The sequence below is a fragment of the Bubalus kerabau genome, chromosome 2 (assembly GCF_029407905.1).
Source record: "Bubalus kerabau isolate K-KA32 ecotype Philippines breed swamp buffalo chromosome 2, PCC_UOA_SB_1v2, whole genome shotgun sequence".
Lineage (NCBI taxonomy): Eukaryota > Metazoa > Chordata > Mammalia > Artiodactyla > Bovidae > Bubalus > Bubalus kerabau.
The window spans coordinates 107,287,623-107,305,878 of NC_073625.1; the positions used below are offsets into that span (position 1 = coordinate 107,287,623).

Consider the following 18,256-nt stretch of genomic DNA (forward strand, 5'->3'; position numbering starts at 1 on the left):
GTACTGCGTGGAGTTCACTGATAATCTCCCACGACCAGGTGCTTCTCTTTTAAATGGGCTGCCTCTCTCCCCGTTCTGCTTTAATTTTTAGTACCGTGTAATCAGTCTTCAGCTTTTTAACTTGACTCTGAGTGGGCTCAAATTTTTTATTGGTAACAGCTTATGCTTCTGCCCTTGAGCCCTAGTAGCAAAAGAACTACATACATTTTAATAAAGTATCTTGCCATTCTGCCCTGTCATTTGCATACCTGTCTGTGTGCATGGTATGCACATATATGTGCAAACAAATACATATTGTGTGTAATACACACACACACACACACGATTGTTCCAAAAGGAACAAAGAACCAGAGGAGGAGGTGCAATGACAAGAGATGAAAGAAATTGAGGTTGGAACAGAAGCTAAATATGGGAAAATGTATAATAGAGGATAATTTGTCAGTCACTAAAAAAGAGAGTACTGTGACTTAGGGACATTTTGTGCTACCAGCATTGGAAGAGGTGGACAGTTCAAGATGCCAGTTTCTTATTCCTATCATTTCTCAGAATTTGTTGTGATATGGAGCAGCGATTATGGGTTCGCAGGCACCATAACTTTAGGAGTTTTCAGGATTTCTATTTCTCAAACTGGAACTGAGGAATGAGATAAGGGATGTGGGGCCCACATAGCTCCTACCAGAATCAAGCACCAGGGATTGGAAACAATTCTGACACGAGCAGGATGACCAGCCATTCTGTAGTCAAAAGAGTATTCAGTGGGATGCAGAAAGCATGGTTCCAGCCCTGACCCTGAGACAAAGAAATGGGAAAATGACAAAAACAATCGAAACATTTTTTTCTAATACTGAAATTACCAGTTTACACACACACACACACACACACACTTCATTTCATTTTAAGGTACTATCCTATAGAAAAAACGCAGTTCAGTTCAGTCGCTCAGTCGTGTCCAATTCTTTGCGACCCATGAACCGCATCCCATTTCATAAACAAGAAAATAGAGACTCATCAAGTTAAATAACTGGTCCGAGTTAACAAATCTGATAAACTAACAGAGGCAGGCTTCGTACTAAGAACCTCAGGATTTCTGATTGTAGCCCTTTCCCTTCTCACCTCCTAACAACCAGGGAGGTCACACAGCCATGCCAGCTGTCTTGAGCCTCCAGGGATTTGCTGGTAAAATTAGATAACTCATCTAGATCAGTAGCTTCCAAATGTGCATACATATGGGCACATACATGTGTGCCTATATGCTTGAGAGAGGCAGAGCCTTTCTGAACACAAAACCTTACAGAGTTTGCTAGATGTTACAGACACTGGCAGAGCCGTGCTGATTAAAGACTGGTGTCTCACTATCTCCGTCCTCACTGTGACCCTCAAGAGATGCCAAGGAATACACAAGTTTTTAGAGAATAGCTTGAAAACCTCTGTGTAACATTCTTTGAACAAGTGTGTGTGTGTGTGTGCGCGCGTGCATGTGTGCGTGTGGTCACAGGGGTGGTGGTAAACCCAATGACATGGTCTTTTTCTATTGTTCATCTTCGAAAGACTTTTTGGTCACAGTTTCAGAGTGTTGGAATTCATATGAAAGATACTTATTAAGCATCTATTAAGAGCAGAGCCTTAAAAGCCAGTTTCACCTCCGTACTTGAAATTGGCTGCTGCTTCTCTTCCCAGAAGACAGTCCCATAAAGATGAGGTTGTGCAAATTCACTGCTCTGGGTTCTAGCTCCAGCTCCAACGCTAAGCTCCATGATTTCTGGAATGTCACCACTCTCTGAATGTGGCTCCTCATTTATAAAATGAGGGTGATCTCTAGGACCTCTTGCAGCTTTAACATTCTATGATATTATGCCAATTTTATGACTTCAAAAAAACAATTAGATACTTTTTTTATTTCCACAGCACTACATCCTATGGGCTGACAGTTGCCTGCCATGGATGAAATTACTTTTTAATAACTACGTATTTGGTGCTCATTTTAAATTTTTAAAGTATCCCCTTCAGGGCATAAACACATTTCTATATCTAGCTATTTAACTGTGAGGGAGGAAAAGGCTTAAACTCATAATTTTGCATTCTAATTTTGTAGGTTGGACTTTCAGTCTGGGTGTGAAGTCTGGGCAGTAAGAGCTACATTTGAGAGCTGTGCTCCTTGAGCAGAGCACAAAGGGGCTTGGGGACAAGAAGATGAAGAAAAGTGATGTGCCCCACTTATAGAAACTAGGGGTGGGCTCTGAGAAGGAATTTAACATCGTCCTTACCTCGGCTCTTTCTTCTCATGTTTCACCATCTCACCCATTTTCTAAACAGATCTCTGTAATTTTTCCACACAAAAAAATCCTCTTTTAAAAAATATAAGAATTACACAAAGGGTAAAGTATTCTTTAGTATAACAGACACAATGCATGCAAACTAAAGGAACTATTAACCTAGATTCATTTTATTTATTTATTTTTTTAATTTTATTTTATTTTTAAACCTCAAACACTGTATTAGTTTTGCCAAACATCAAAACGAATCCGCCACCAACAGGGTAACAAATACTGGAGAGGCTGACAGTAAAAGGTACTCACATAATTTGGTCACATTGTAAAATGTACAAATCTTTGGATAAGGAATTGAGATTCCAAAATCAGAATGACATTCCTGACAATACTAGCCAAGAAAGTCTCATCACCAAATATTTATTAAGCACTTGCTTTATACCAAAACTATTTAAATTGGTTAAAAAACAATTGAAATTTATCTATAGTAATCAAAAATTAGACCCAATATAAACATCCAAGTATAGGAGATTGATCTAGTATGGCTTATTAATTCATTTGAATATTATAAAGCCACTGAATCTTAAAATACATAAGCTGCTTAACATTAAAATATGGTGGTGGTTTAGTCACTAAGTCATGTCTGACTCTTGCAACCCCATGGACTGTAGCCCACCAGGCTGCTCTGTCCATAGGATTTCCCAGGCAAGAGTACTGGAGTGGGTTGCCACTTCCTTCTCCAGGGGATCTTCCCAATCCAGGGATCAAACCCACTTCTGCTGCATTGCAGGCAGATTCTTTACCGACTGAGCCACGAGGGAAGCCGTATGTTTAGGCTATCATGTTAAATAGAAAAGCAAATCAGAAAATGGTTTGTATATTAATATCTCAAACTATGTAAAATATCATTCATATGGTCAGCAATTTGAAAGAAATATGAAAAAGTGAAATGAGTTTTTATTAAAGTGATGATATTGTGTGTGATTCTTTTGAAGATGGTGTTAAATGACGATATTAGAGTACCTTTGTCCAGCAACAAAAAGGGGCTGCATTCCCTAATGACACCTTGTGTGAATGTGATAGCATTTAGCTACAGGAGAGACTTCTTAAGGTTCATGGTGATTCCAGTTCCACAATGTGGCCGCCTGAGGTCTGACCATTCATGCCGCCAACTACATAGAAGATTATATAACCTTTTGCAAACTTTCACAGCTCTAATTCTTTCTCGAGGGGAATACTGGAAAGCGGCTCCTTTGCAGATTTCATAAATTTTCATTTTCCAACTCCCCCCCTCAGTCTCTTCTAATGAATTTTCTTAAAAAAAAAAAAAAATCCTTCTGGAAGTTTCATGCCGTAGTACTACCTGTGGGTATGATTCCCCATGTGAGGATGTCAAATTTAATTAGATTTTGCTCTCTGTTACTTAATGACTCAACTAGGCTCACAAGTCCAAGATCATAACCTCCCTACTAGGCGTCCAAGTTAGCTATTTCAAGGAACCACTATTTGTGGTACCCAACCATAATTATTTTAAACCATGCCCAGAAAATAATAAAACTAGTAAAACTCGCTTAATTATATTATATTCTTCTTCTGTGGATAATCAAGCATTTCACAAGATTTCTTCACTCCGTCTCACATATAACACAGGCAAGAAACTTCTAAGGGCTTCTTTAACAAAAAAAGACTCATCCTCAATTACCTCCTTTTCCTATAAGAAATTTTCAGTGCACTGAGCAGATTCCAGTGATATCTGACAAAAGCATAAGGAATCCAGAACTAGATAAAATAAATATTTTTTTCTTAAGGCAAACAAAGAGGATATATTTTTCTGGGTGCAAAAATGTTCTGTTCTTCTGAAAACCTTTGGAGCCTGTTCATTTTCTAGGTCTTCATTGATCACTTTGGTCTATAAAGTGCCAATAAACATGTAACGAGTAAACAACATATAATAAAAATGTTGAGATCTGAGGAAAAGCCTTATCAACTCTACGGAAGTCAAAAGGCACACAGGAAAAGGCAGCCTCATATCCTTCCTGAGGGTCTCACGCCATCAGCCCATCTGGCCTGAAGCAACACTGATCAGATAATGATGCTCTGTGCGAGTGCTGCCAGCCCTAGAATGAACTTCTGAGTGATTCCCTGTCTTTTTTTGTTCGCCATTGTCATTCAGCACCTGGGACAGCATATCTTTCCTATAGTGAGTGCTTAGTATCAATCCATACTTGTTAAATAAATGAATCTACACTGCTTTTGATTTACTGATCAGGAACAAATTTTCCCCGCTGTAACTGAAACTGTGCAATAAATGGACTTTGATAGTAATTTGAACAAAGAAAGTGAAAGTCGCTCAGTCATGTCCAACTCTTTGCAACCCCATGGACTATACAGTCCATGGAATTCTCCAGGCCAGAACACTGCAGTAGGTAACCGTTCCCTTCTCCCGAGGATCTTCCTGACCCAGGGATCGAACCGGGGTCTCCTGCATTACAGAAGATTCTTTACCAGCTGAGTTAGCAGGAAAGCCCCAAATGAGACCTTGTCACCTGAACAGGGACTTGAACCCTAGGCACTCAGATTAAAAATCTGATGCTCTACCAAATGAGCTATCCAGGCTCCCTAAGCCAGCTGTAAAGAGTCTTTTGGGGAAATTTGTGATACAAATGACACCTCTGCAGCTGCTCTTGCATTGCTCTTCACAAAAGTAGAACTCTTTCATCTTTCTGGCCTCACTTTAACCACTTCTTGGGCTTCCCTGGTGGCTCAGAGGTTAAAGCGTCTGCCTGCAATGCCGGAGACCTGGGCTCAATCCCTGGGTTGGGAAGATCCCCTGGAGAAGGAAATGGCAACCCACTCCAATGTTCTTGCCTGGAGAATCCCATGGACGGAGGAGCCTGGTGGGCTACAGTCCACAGGGTCACAAAGAGTCGGACACGACTTAGCAACTTCACTCCACTCACTCACTCTGGAGTGGTCTGACCAGATCACCCAATCTAAAGACCTATCCCTCCAGGCATAATTTCACTATAGCATTAATCAGAATATGCATTTATATAGTGCTTTGGGGTAAACAGTTACTTCCCTCTCTTGTCTCCAAGTTGCATGTCCATTTTCTTCATCACCATAAATTAGCACAGTACCAGATTCATATCAGATGCTTAAATGAGTGCATATAACATACATTCAAAGTCCATTTTTACATTGTTTAAATTGTGTCTGAAAATACATTTTTAGACTCAAGTTTGTCTCTTAGAACAGAATTTTCCCTTCTCTTCAACGTCTCCATTTTCCTTTTCATATTAGTCACTCAGTCGTGTCCTACTCTTTGCGATTTTATAGACTGTAGCCCACCAGGCTCCTCTGTCCGTGGGATTTTCTAGACAAGAATACTAGAGTGTGTTGCCATTTCCTTCTCTCGGGATCTTTCCGACCCAGGGATCGAAACGGGGTCTCCTGCATTGCAGCCATATCCTTTATCATCTGAGCCACCAGGGAAGGCTTTTCCTCTCCTCTCTCTCCTCTTATTTCTATTATCATTTCACCACCCTCCTTCTTCTTCTAGTCTCTCTTCCCTGCCACCGTATTTATGAATTTTATGAATGACAGCTCACACATGGAAGATATATTCCCACTTACTGTCTATTAGGTAATGAGCAACAAAAATGAGAGATGACTCATATTTTAAAGGGTCATAACTTTCAATCACATAATTTTGCCAAGCATTCCAACAGCTGTGATTTTAAAAGTCATCAAAATTCAGTCATGCTGGTACTGCTTCAAAATAGACTGAAGATAAAGCATTCTACTAACTCATATTAACCATATACAAAGATGTATCTAATTAAACACATGCTATATATTTGTACATAGGGAGCACAAGCTGTTTTTGTTTTGGTTTGTTTGGAAAAACTAGTCCAAGCCAGACATAAAATGCAAAATATAGATGTGCAAGGTAAGTAAACTGTGTTAGTCATTCAGTTGTGTCCAACTTTTTGTGAGCACACGTACTAGGTGTGGCCTGCCAGGCTTCTCTAGCCATAGAATTCTCCAGGCAAGGATACTGGAATGGATTGTCATTCCCTTCCCCAGCAGATCTTCCTGAACCAGGGATCAAACTCAGGTCTCCTGCACAACAGGCAGATTCTTTACCATCTAAGTCACCAGAGAAGACCAAGGTAAGCCAAGTTCAGTTCAGTCACTCAGCTGTGTCCAATTCTTTGCAATCTAATGGACTGTAGCACACCAGGCTACTCTGTCGATCAACAACTTCCTGAGCTTGCTCAAACTCATGTCCATTGAACCGGTGATACCATCCAACCATCTCATTCTCTGTCATCCCCTTCTCCTCCTGCCTTCAATCATGCCCAGCACCAGGGTCTCTTCCAATGAGTCAGTTCTTTGCATCAGTTGGCCAAAGTATTGGAGGTACAGCTTCAACATCAGTCCTTCCAATGAATATTCAGGATTGATTTCCTTTTTTTTTTTAAATTTTATTTTATTTTTAAACTTTACATAATTGTATTAGTTTTGCCAAATATCAAAATGAATCCGCCACAGGTATACATGTGTTCCCCATCCTGAATCCTCCTCCCTCCTCCCTCCCCATACCATCCCTCTTAGGATTGATCTTCTTGCAGTCCAAGAGACTCTCAAGAGTCTTCTCCAACCCTACAGTTCTAAAGCACCAATTCTTTGGTGCTCAGCTTTCCATATAGTCCAAATCTCACATCCACACATGACTACTGGAAAAAACCATAGCGTTGACTAGACAGACCTTTGTGGGCAATGTAATGTCTCTGATTTTTAATATGCTGTCTAGGTTGGTCATAGCTCTTCTTCCAAGGAGCAACGGTCTTTTAATTTCATGGTTTCTGTCACCATCTGCAGTGATTTTGGAGCCCAAGAAAATAAAGTCTGTTACTGTTTTCATGTTGCCTGATCTATTTGCCATAATGTGATGGGACCAGATGCCATGATCTTAGTTTTCTGAATGCTGAGTTTTAAGCTAACTTTTTGACTCTCCTCTTTCACTTTCATCAAGAGACTCTTTAGTTGCTCTTTGCTTTTTGCCATAAAGTTGGTGTCATCTGCATATTTGAAGTTATTGATATTTCTGCTGGTAATCTTGATTCCAGCTTGAGCTTCATCCAGCCCAGGATTTTGCATGATGCACTCTGCATTTAAGTTAAATAAGCAAGGTGACATTATAAAGCCTTGAGGTACTCCTTTCCCAATGTGGAACCAGTTCATTGTTCCATGTCCAGTTCTAAGTCTTGCTTCTTGACCTGCATACAGATTTCTCAGGAGGCAGGTCAGTGGTCTGGTATTCCCATCTCTTTAAGAATTTTCCACAGTTCCTTGTGATCCACACAGTCAAAGGCTTTGGTGTAGTCAATCCAGCAGAAGTTTTTCTAGAACTTTTTGCTTTTTCTATGATCCAAAGGATGTTGGCAATTTGATCTCTGGTTCTTCTGCCTTTACTAATTCCAGAGTCATCATATGGAAGTTCACAGTTCATGAGCCATTGAAGCCTTGCTTGGAGAATTTTGAGGATTACTTTCCTAGTGTATGAGATGAGTGCAATTGTGTGGCAGTTTGAGCACTCTTTGGCATTGCCTTTATTTGGGACTGGAATGAAAACTGATTTTTTCCAGTCCTGTAGCCACTTCTGAGTTTTCCAAATTTGCTGGCATATTGAGTGCAGCACTTTCACAGCATCATCTTTTAGGGTTTGAAATAATTCCACTGAAATTTCATCACTTCCATAGCTTTGTTCGTAGTGATGCTTCCTAAGGCCCACTTGACTTCACATTCCAGGATGTCTGGCTCTAAGAAAGTGATCACATCATCGTGATTATCTGGGTCATGAAGATCTTTTTTGTACAGCTGTTCTGTGTATTCTTGCCACTTCTTAATATCTTTGCTTCTGTTAGGTCCATACCATTTCTGTCCTTTATTGTGCCCATCTTTTCATGAAATGTTCCCTTCAGTTCAGTCGCTCAGTCATGTCCGACTCTTTGCGACCCCATGAATCGCAGCACACCAGGCCTCCCTGTCCATCACCAACTCCCAGAGTTTACCCAAACTCATGTCCATCCATATATGAGTACTGGAAAAACCATAGCCTTGACTAGACAGACCTTTGTTGGAAAAGTAATGTCTCTGCTTTTGAATATGCTGTGTAGCTTGGTCATAACTTTCCTTCCAAGGAGTAAGCATCTTTTAATTTCATGGCTGAAATCACCATCTGCAGTGATTTTGGAGCCCAAAAGATAAAGTCTGACACTGTTTCCACTGTTTCCCCATCTATTTCCCATGAAGTGATGGGACCAGATGCCATGATCTTCGTTTTCTGAATGTTGAGCTTTAAGAAAACTTTTTCACTCTCCTCTTTCACTGTCATCAAGAGGCTTTTTATTTCCTCTTCACTTTCTGCCATAAGGGTGGTGTCATCTGTATATCTGAGGTTATTGAGATTTCTCCCAGGAATCTTGATTCCAGCTTGTGGTTCTTCCAGCCCAGTGTTTCTCATGATGTACTCTGCTGCTGCTGCTAAGTCACTTCAGTCGTGTCGACTCTGTGCAACCCCATAGATGGCAGCCCACCAGGCTCCCCCGTCCCTGGGATTCTCCAGGCAAGAACACTGGAGTGGGTTGCCATTTCCTTCTCCAATGCATGAAAGTGAAAAGTGAAAGTGAAGTCACTCAGTCGTGTCCGACTCTTAGTGACCCCATGGACTGCAGCCCACCAGGCTCCTCTGTCCCTGGGATTTTCCAGGCAAGAGTACTGGAGTGGGGTGCCATTGCCTTCTGCATATAAGTTAAACAAGCAGGGTGACAATATGCAGCCTTGACGTACTCCTTGTCCTATTTGGAATCAGTCTGTTGTTCCATGTCCAGTTCTAACTGTTGCTTCCTGATCTGCATATAGGTTTCTCTGGTTTCTCTAATTTTCTTGAAGAGATCTCTTGTCTTTCCCATTCTATTGTTTTTTTCTTTGCACTGATCACTGAGGAAGGCTTTCCTATCTCTCCTTGCTCTTCTTTGGAACTCTGCATTCAGATGGGCATAGTTTTCCTTTTCTCCTTTGCCTTTAGCTTCTCTTCTTTTTTCAGCTATTTGTAAGGCCTCTTCGGACAACCATTTTGCCTGTTTTTTTCTTTTTGGTGATGGTCTTGGTCACTGCCTCCTGTACAATATCATGAACCTCCATCCATAGTTCTTCAGGAACTCTGTCTATCAGATCTAATCCCTTGAATCTATTTGTCACTTTCGCTGCATAATTGTAAGGGATTTGATTTAAGTCATATCTGAATGGTCTAGGGATTTTACCTACTTTCTTCCATTTAAGTCTGAATTTGTCAATAAGGCATTTTTGATTGGAGCCACAGTCAGCTCTTGGTCTTGTTTTTGCTGATTTATAGAGCTTCTCCATCTTCGGCTGCAAAGAATATAATCAATCTGATTTCAGTATTGACCATCTGGTGATGTCCATTTGTAGAGTTGTATGTTGTGTTGTTGGAAGAGGGCGCTTGCTATTCCAGTGCATTCTCTCAACAAAACTCTGTTAGGCTTTGCCCTGCTTCATTTTGTACTGCAAGGCCAAACTTGCTTGTTACTCCAGGTATCTCTTGACTTCCTACTTTTGTAATCCATTTCCCTATAATCAAAAGGACATCTTTTTTGGTGTTAGTTTTATTAAGTCTTGTAGGTCATCATAGAACTGCTCAACTTCAGCTTCTTTGGATTAGTGGTTGGGGCACAGACATGCCTTACTGTGATACTGAATGGTTTGCCTTGGAAACAAACTGAGATCATTCTGTCATTTTTGTGACTGCACCTAAGTATTGCATTTCAGAGTCTTTCATTGACTATGAGGGCTACCCCATTTCTTCTTCAAAGGGATTCTTGCCCGCAGTAGTAGATATAATGGTCATCTGAATTAAATTTGCCCATCCTAGTCCATTTTATTTCACTGTTTCCTAAAATGTTGATGTTCACTCTTGCCATCTCCTGTTTGACCACTTCCAATTTACCTTGATTCGTGGACCTAACATTCCAGATTCCTATGCAATATTGTTCTTGAAAGCATCCAACACTACTTCCATCACCAGTCACATCCACAACTGGGTGTTATTTTCACTTTGGCTCCATCTCTTTATTTTTCTGCAGTTATTTCTCCACTCTTCTCCAGTAGCACATTGGGCACCTACCAATCTGAGGAGTTCATCTTTCAGTGTCAGATATTTTTGCCTTTACATACTGTTCAGAGAATTTTCATACTGTTCAGTGAGTTTTCATACTCTTCAGAGAGTTCTGACAAAACGTGCTCCACTGGAGAAGGGAATTGCAAACCACTTCTTGCCTTGAGAACCCCATGAACAAGGTAAGCCAAGCCTGCCTTCAAAAGGAAGAAAACATTATTCCTGATGGTTTCTCTAAACTTCATTTGTTTGCTTTTTTAATCCTTTTTAAGTGAGCCATAGTTTTTCCCACACTCATCAAAACTCTTCTTGAAGATGGTGCAAAGTATCAGAGAAGACATCCCTTCATAAAGCCTCCTGTGACAATTGTTCAATTGCTAAACTGTGTCCTATGCTGTGACCCCATCAACTGCAGCACACCAGGCTTCCATGTCCTTCCCTATCTCCCAGAGTTTGCTCAAATTCATGTCCACTGAGCTGGTAATGCCATCCAACCATCTCATTCTCTGTTGCCCCCTTCTTCTTCTGCCCTCAGTCTTTCCCTGCATCAGAGTCTTTTTCAATAGGTCAGCTCTTCATATCAGGGGGCCAAAGTATTGGAGCTTCAGCATCAGCATCAGTCCTTCCAATGAATATTCAGCATTGATTTATTTTAGCGTTGACTGATTTGATCTCCTGGCTCTCTAAGGGTCTCTCAAGTGTCTTTTCCAGCACCACAATTTGAAAGCATCAAATCATTGGTGCTCAGTCTTCTTTATGGTCCAACTCTCACAGCTGGACACGAATACTGGAAAGACCATAGCTTTGACCATACAGACCTGTCAGCAAAGTGATGTCTCTGCTCGTTAGTACTCTGTCTAGGTTGGTCACAAGGAGCAAGCATCTTTTAATTTCATGGCTGCAGTCAACGTCTGCAGTGATTTTGGAGCCCAAGAACATAAAATCTGCCACTTTTTTCACTTTTCCCCCATCTATTTGCCATGCAGTGTTGCGACTGTATGACATGATCTTCATTTTTAGAAGGTTGAGTTTTAAGCTAGCTTTTGCACACTCCTCTTTCACCCTCATCAAGAGACTCTCTCATTCCTCTTCGCTTTCTGCCATTAGAGTGGATTATCTGCATATCTGAGTTTGTTGATATTTTTCCTGACACAGTCTTGATTCCAGCCTGTGATTCATCCAGCCCATCATTTTGCATAAGGTATTCTGCATGTAAGTTAAATAAGCGGGTGACAATATACAGCCTTGATGTACTCCCTTCCCAATTTTGAACCAATCTGTTTTTCCATGTCTGGTTCTAACTGTTCTTCTGGACCTACATACAGCTTTCTCAGGAGACAGTTAAGGTGGTATGATATTCCCAGCTCTTTAAGAATTTTCCACATTTTGTTGTGTTCCACACAGTCAAAGGTTTTAGCATAGTCAATGAAGCAGATGTTTTTCTGGAATTCCTTTGCTTTCTCTATGATCCTGTGACAGAATGTGATTATAAATCAATGTTGTCAAGGTTAAACAATATATTAATCATTCTTAAAGGATACATAACTGTGAAAGAGGAAACATACCCAAATGCAGAACCTCACCTTTAGCATCAGTAGAATAGTTACAACTCAATCTCTGCAATTAAGACAGACCGAGCTTTGATTTCAGGCTTCACCTTTATTGATCGTGTCACTTTAGACAAAGCACTGGACTCTCTGCGTCTCACTTTTCTTATATGTAAAATAAAGGTATAATAATGTCTACTAAATATGGTGATTAAATGGGCCTGAAAAATAATGTGTAATACAGTAGTAGGTACATGGAGTAAGTACTCAATTGTTTTTGTTTAATTGCAAAGTCATGTATTACTCTTTCATAACACCATGGACTGTAGCCCACCAGGGTCCTCTGTTTAGGGAATTCTCCAGGCAAGAATACTGAAGTGGGTTGCCATTCCCTCCTCGAGGGGAAGTTCCTAACCCAGGAATAGAACCTGGGTCTTCTGCATTCACAGGCAAGTTTTCTACCACTGAGTCACCAGGGAAGTCCAAGTACTCAATTAAATGATAGTTATTACTACTACTGTGATTCTCATCAGTAGTGCTGTTGTTTCGGTAGTGGCCGTGATTACTTCATTCTTGTCAAATGCTAAAAGAATGTGGCAAAATAAGGGAAGCCAATTCTAAGTGCCATCATGTGGAAAATATATCAAGTAAAGCAAATGTGGGTGCTATAAGAAAACTAGCCTGGACTCTCAAAAGGAGATTAACTTAATCCCCCATTTACTCATGAAGGAAGGTGAGAGCATTAGGGTCAGCAGATAGCCTCTTCAGGCTTCACTTTTGGTTCAACTGGTAAAGAATCTGCTTGCAATGTGAAAGACCTGGGCTCAATCCCTGATTCATTTTCTCATCCAGTATTTCCTACTGCTACTGCTGCTGCTAAGTCGCTTCAGTCGTGTCTGACTCTGTGCGACCCCATAGACGGCGGCCCACCAGGCTACCCCGTCCCTGGGATTCTCCAGGCAAGAACACTGGAGTGGGTTGCCATTTCTTTCTCCAATGCATGAAAGTGAAAAGTGAAAGTGAAGTCACTCAGTCATGTCCGACTCTTTGCGACCCCATGGACTGGAGCCCACCAGGCTCCTCGGTCCATGGGATTTTCCAGGCAAGAGTACTGGAGTGGGGTGCCATTGCCTTCTCCAGTATTTCCTACAGGCTTTTCAAATAAGGACTTGAAGAAGCATTTAGGTAACATCAGCTCTATCATATTACTCTAGGAATCAGTGAATATGTCTGAATTTAAAAAGTTATAAAAATGTTTGACAAATTTAAATCCAAACACATATTTAAATTCAAATAAAAATTTGAATAAATCCCACAATTAATTTTCTCCAGTTTCATTTTCATTATTTGTAAGTTAGCTTTATCATGGAAATTTCACAAACAAAAATATCAAAATTTCTTTTGAAAGTGTTTTCTTTGAAAGTATTTTCTTTATAGTTTTAGTCTACCAAATTAAGACATTTAGAGAAAAATGAACAGAAACATTTGCATTTTTCTCATATCCTCAAATAATAACACATGATCAATTACCTATGTAAAGAAAACAAAAGGAAATCTAGAAGTTACAAAATATTCTAAGAGTAGTCATGAATAAAATCTAAATTCAGATGTTAATACCACAAATAAACTTAGCTGAAAATTCCTGTTTATTTTAGATTTTTATAGGCTAGACATAAATTTGCTATTAATATAGAAAGACTCATTGGAAAAGACTCTGATGCTAGGAGGGATTGGGGGCAGGAGAACGGGATGACAGAGGATGAGATGGTTGGATGGCACCACTGACTCGATGGACGTGAGTCTGAGTGAACTCTGGGAGTTGGTGATGGACAGGGAGGCCTGGCGTGCTGCGATTCATGGGGTTGCAAAGAGTCGGACACGACTGAGCGACTGAACTGAGTTGTACTTGAGAATACCAATAACTACAGGCAATTGCCAATATACAAAGCATGCATTCCAAAATTTCATTTATAATTCAGTCATTTGGAACTTGCAACAGCTTTTCCCATATAAATACTTACAATTTGTGGTTAAGTTCATATGTAAGGCCACATAGGCTACTTTTACATGAAATCATTGTAAAACATTTATATCTACAGAAGGAAACTAATATATACTTTCATTAATAAAACATAAACTAAAATAATACAATGTTAAACTGAGATAAAGTTTATTATTATATATTTATTAAAAACTCTATGCATTGGTGAAAAGAATGGCAAAACTCAAAAGGGAAGAGGTGTGGTATGTTTGGTAGAATTCCGGAAGAAAGCTTAAGAGTATCTTCAAGGACTTAGCTATTTTCGGCCAAATTCTCTTTTTTCCTAAATCATTTCAGATCTTACAAAAGGTACAGGTAGATTTTCAGAACCATATTTAAATATTATCAGTTACTGACTAAAAAAGGTAAATGAAAAGAAGAGATGGTAAGTGAATTATAAGGAGCTATGGGGGAGGTAAATTTGAAATAAGCAAGCAGAAATGTCTGGAAACAAAGGAGACTGCCTGGGAGGAAATCCGAGCTACATGCAGAGAATGCCAGAGGTGCAGGATTGTGTATAATCCTTTGGTAGCAGATTAAGAAAGTGTTGGAGCAGAAATCCGGCCAACTTGTCCTATGAGCTGACTACAAAATGGCAGGGGTGCTTCTTCATGACATTTTGGTTGCCAGAGAATGTGCACAAGTTGTAAGAAGGTAAACACTTAGCAGGCTCTGCTGTGATGCTCTTATAGAGCCTTTCATGCTTGTGGATGGAACATTTTTCTGTCTTTACCAGGTTAACATGCAAACCTTATGATCTTAGAAACACTCAACATTGATTGGTCTTCTCTAGCCATGTGTTGGGTATTGGGTTTTAGCTTTTAAGCACATTGTGATACTGCTTCTTAATTAGTGGAACAAAAACTAAATGGGTGGTAGAAATAAGGACATTTGATATTACAGTCATACATACTATAGTATAGTGCTATGCTCTTGCAGCTATTTTCATATATTACAAAATGTGTTTGATTTCTGACTTCCCATCTGACAATAGACCCAGCGAGAAGTCCAGACAGACTCTATGAATAACCTTTTGCCTGTAATGCAATCGTGCTGTCCCTAGTCTGTGGGCTATGTCACCTCCAATTAAACAGTGGCTCAATCAGTGTGAAGACAGCCTTCATATTGTTACCATAGAAAGGTTTCTCCTCTGTGAGTAAGCCTTTTCCAGCTGTCGAGATGTTCACCAATTGCTGCCTCAGCTCCTTGGAACCTGCTCGGCTTGTGAGCGCCGATGCATTTACTGTACTAGTAATTAATGCCGTTAGCATTGTAATTAAAAAGAAAAAAAAAACTTTTTGCCTTTATACTCAGGGTGATAATTCTGCAAGTAAAAATTAATTAAAATGAGATGAATTGCCTTCAGTTAAACGAAACGGAAAGAGAAAAGGAGGGGTTGGGGGAGGAGGGACCTGACATAGAGTTTGCAGCCTTATTAATGAAGCAAACTGAGGAGGCCGGGCTTCACATTTTCCCCTGATTCTTCTTCCTTTGTGTTACAGTCTGGGTTAATGGAGCCCAAAGCTATCAGTTGGTGAGGCAATACAAAGAAGGTCCATTTTTGCTCCATTTGGCTATGGGTCACTATGAAGACAGCAAACATGAGCGCCCATGTTTGTCAAGCCCCGCTTTAATTTCCCCTTAGCGGTCTGTTTGAAGTAATGGGCTGTGAAATTGACTTCTATATTATTATTAATTAGATATGATGCCTGATTTTACTTAACACTTGATACAGTGAAAAGGTCTGGTTCTTTGTATAGGACAAAATCCTGACCAATTCAATCATCGATTAAAACAGAGCTTGAGTGGGAAAGTCTGACCTCTTCTCATCCTGAAAGCAAAGACCTGGTGATCATCTTCCAGTCTCCTGATTTTTCTGAATTTAGCCTCCCAGTTCTGACTGAAGGACACAGATCCTTTAAATGAAAGTAATACATTAAAAATAATACATTTAAAAGTAATACATTTAAAAGCATTCTAAATTTCATAAAGGAACAACAATCAATTAATCAATAAATACATGCTTAATGAGATCCTGGTGTGTACCTTAGGATTATGTCAGTGCTCCAGGGGATACAGAAACAGTGAAAAAACAACCCTTGTCTTCGAAGAATTGATAAACTCACTAAAAAAAAAAAAAAAGCTTAGTTGCATAAACCACTTATAAGTGGGTAATTGAAGCCTAAAGGCTTTGACACTCTGAGTGAAACAGGTTGGTATAAAAGAAGGGGCACTGGTCTGGAAGTCAGTAATAACTGCATGGTGAGTGAGTGAAGTCGCTCAGTCGAGTCCGACTCTTTGCGACCCCATGGACTGTAGCCTACCAGGCTTCTCCATCCATGGGATTCTCCAGGCAAGAATATTGGAGTGGGTTACCATTTCCTTCTCCAGGGGATCTTCCTGACCCAGGGATCAAACCCACATCTCTTGCATTGGAGGCAGACGCTTTAACCTCTGAGCCACCAGGGAAGCCCTGCAAGCATGGTAGAATAAGCCAAAGAAAAAGGAGAAGATAAAAGGACACAGTTAAAGAGGGAAGAATTTACATTACAGCTCACAGCATATAATTTCTATATATCTCAAGTCATTGGTCAAGAAGGGAAAAACTACCTGCAGCAGGTAAATTTCTGCTGGAATTTCTGCTGGAATTTCCAGTAAATTTCTGGAATTTCTCTAGTGCTCCGAGAGGCTTCTTTCATACTCTAACAATTACTGACTGACTCCTCTGGTTCTGTTTGGTGTTCTATGGACTGTCACACATTGGACATTCTGCCCTTTTAAGCCTTGATTCTCTGACATACCTTCGTTCCATTTTCAGGCAGAAACATATTCCCACAGCTTAGAGATGGGAATACATGGTTCATCTTTTAGAGTTAGGGCCTGACACCTGGTGCAGGAACTGAGCTCATTTAGAAGAACAATGCGATGAATCAACAGCTCTCAGCATGGGTTTTAAAATTTGTACAAGAGATTCTGGGGAGCCTTCAGATAATCTCTTGAAAGTACTAAATATAGTTCTTCAAATTCCACAGTCATCTCATGTTTGGGGCCACTTCACTAGCATCGCCAGGTAACAGCTTTCCAAGAAAACGGTAGTAAGTGTGACCATATGACTTACTTTTTCAACGTCTGTTCGTGGATGTTACAGATTGTAAAATTAGAATCTTCAGATTTAAGAACAAAGTTGATATTCTCTTTGTGAAGCCATCTGTATTTGTGCAAAGGGAATTTCTTAAAGTCCCTTCAACCAAAGACATTTCGAGAAAAATGTTCACTTGCTCCATTCACTATCTAGATGGAAAGCCTGATGACTGTCTGTTGTGCCCTAGAGAAGCTGCCCAGATGCTTTATAAAGGCCATGGCTTGGCTGCAGAACATCTGCAATTTCCAAATAGGGGAAATCAATCCAAGCTCCAGCTAGTTCAGCCTGAGAAAGAGGCAGTTTGAGAAGCTTTTTTTTTTTTTTAATTTTTTAGCAGCAGGGTAGATTTGCTGCCTGAGGCAAAGAAGGTCTTGAGTCTCAGATGTGCACAGGTCTTAAACACCAAGAAAGTAGAGCTATTAGGGTAAATGAACCTAGCCGGGCCTTGTGGATGTCAAATGGGCTCAGAGAAGCTGCTGAACTACCCAAACTAGAGAGAGGCCTATACCAATCAGAAGCATCCTTTTGCTACACTAGTCAGAAATTAGCAAGCAGGGGAAATGTATTTAACCCTGCCCCCTCTCTGTGACGGGCTGCGAGTGTACTATCAAGCTGCGTGGCATTGACAAAACTGAAATACAGTTAATTCTTTCTCTAGCTGCTTTTAATCATTGCTTAGAACCTTATAGAAAAAGCAACTACAGTTTAGAATACCAGAGAGCCATAAGAAAAAAAGATGAAGCCCTACTTTAATTAAGAAATGATGGACTTGATTATACTTGTGTGTGTATTAGTTGCTCAGTTGTGTCTGACCCTTTGTGACCCATGGACTGTAGCCCACCAGGCTCCTTTGTCCATGGGATTTTCCAGGCAAGAATACTGGAGTGGGTTGCTATGCCCTCCTCTAGGGGATCTTCCCAACCCAGGGATCGAACCCATGTCTCCTGTGTCCCCTGCATTGCAGGCAGATTCTTTACCCATTGAGCCATCAGGGAAGCCACATGATTATACTTATGACACAAGAAAAGACAGACCTTGAAGTAATGAAGCAGTGTG

The 18,256-nt window shown here is 40.3% G+C and overlaps 1 protein-coding gene and 1 non-coding gene across 3 annotated transcripts in view; both read right to left on the minus strand.

The window, feature by feature from the left end:
- Positions 1-18,256, minus strand: part of LSAMP (limbic system associated membrane protein) — a 701,079-nt gene that overhangs the window by 450,194 nt on the left and 232,629 nt on the right. The gene's annotated exons all lie outside the window — the stretch shown is intronic.
- Positions 4,811-4,883, minus strand: TRNAK-UUU (transfer RNA lysine (anticodon UUU)). Its single transcript has one exon. It is a non-coding gene; the product is annotated as a tRNA-Lys (tRNA).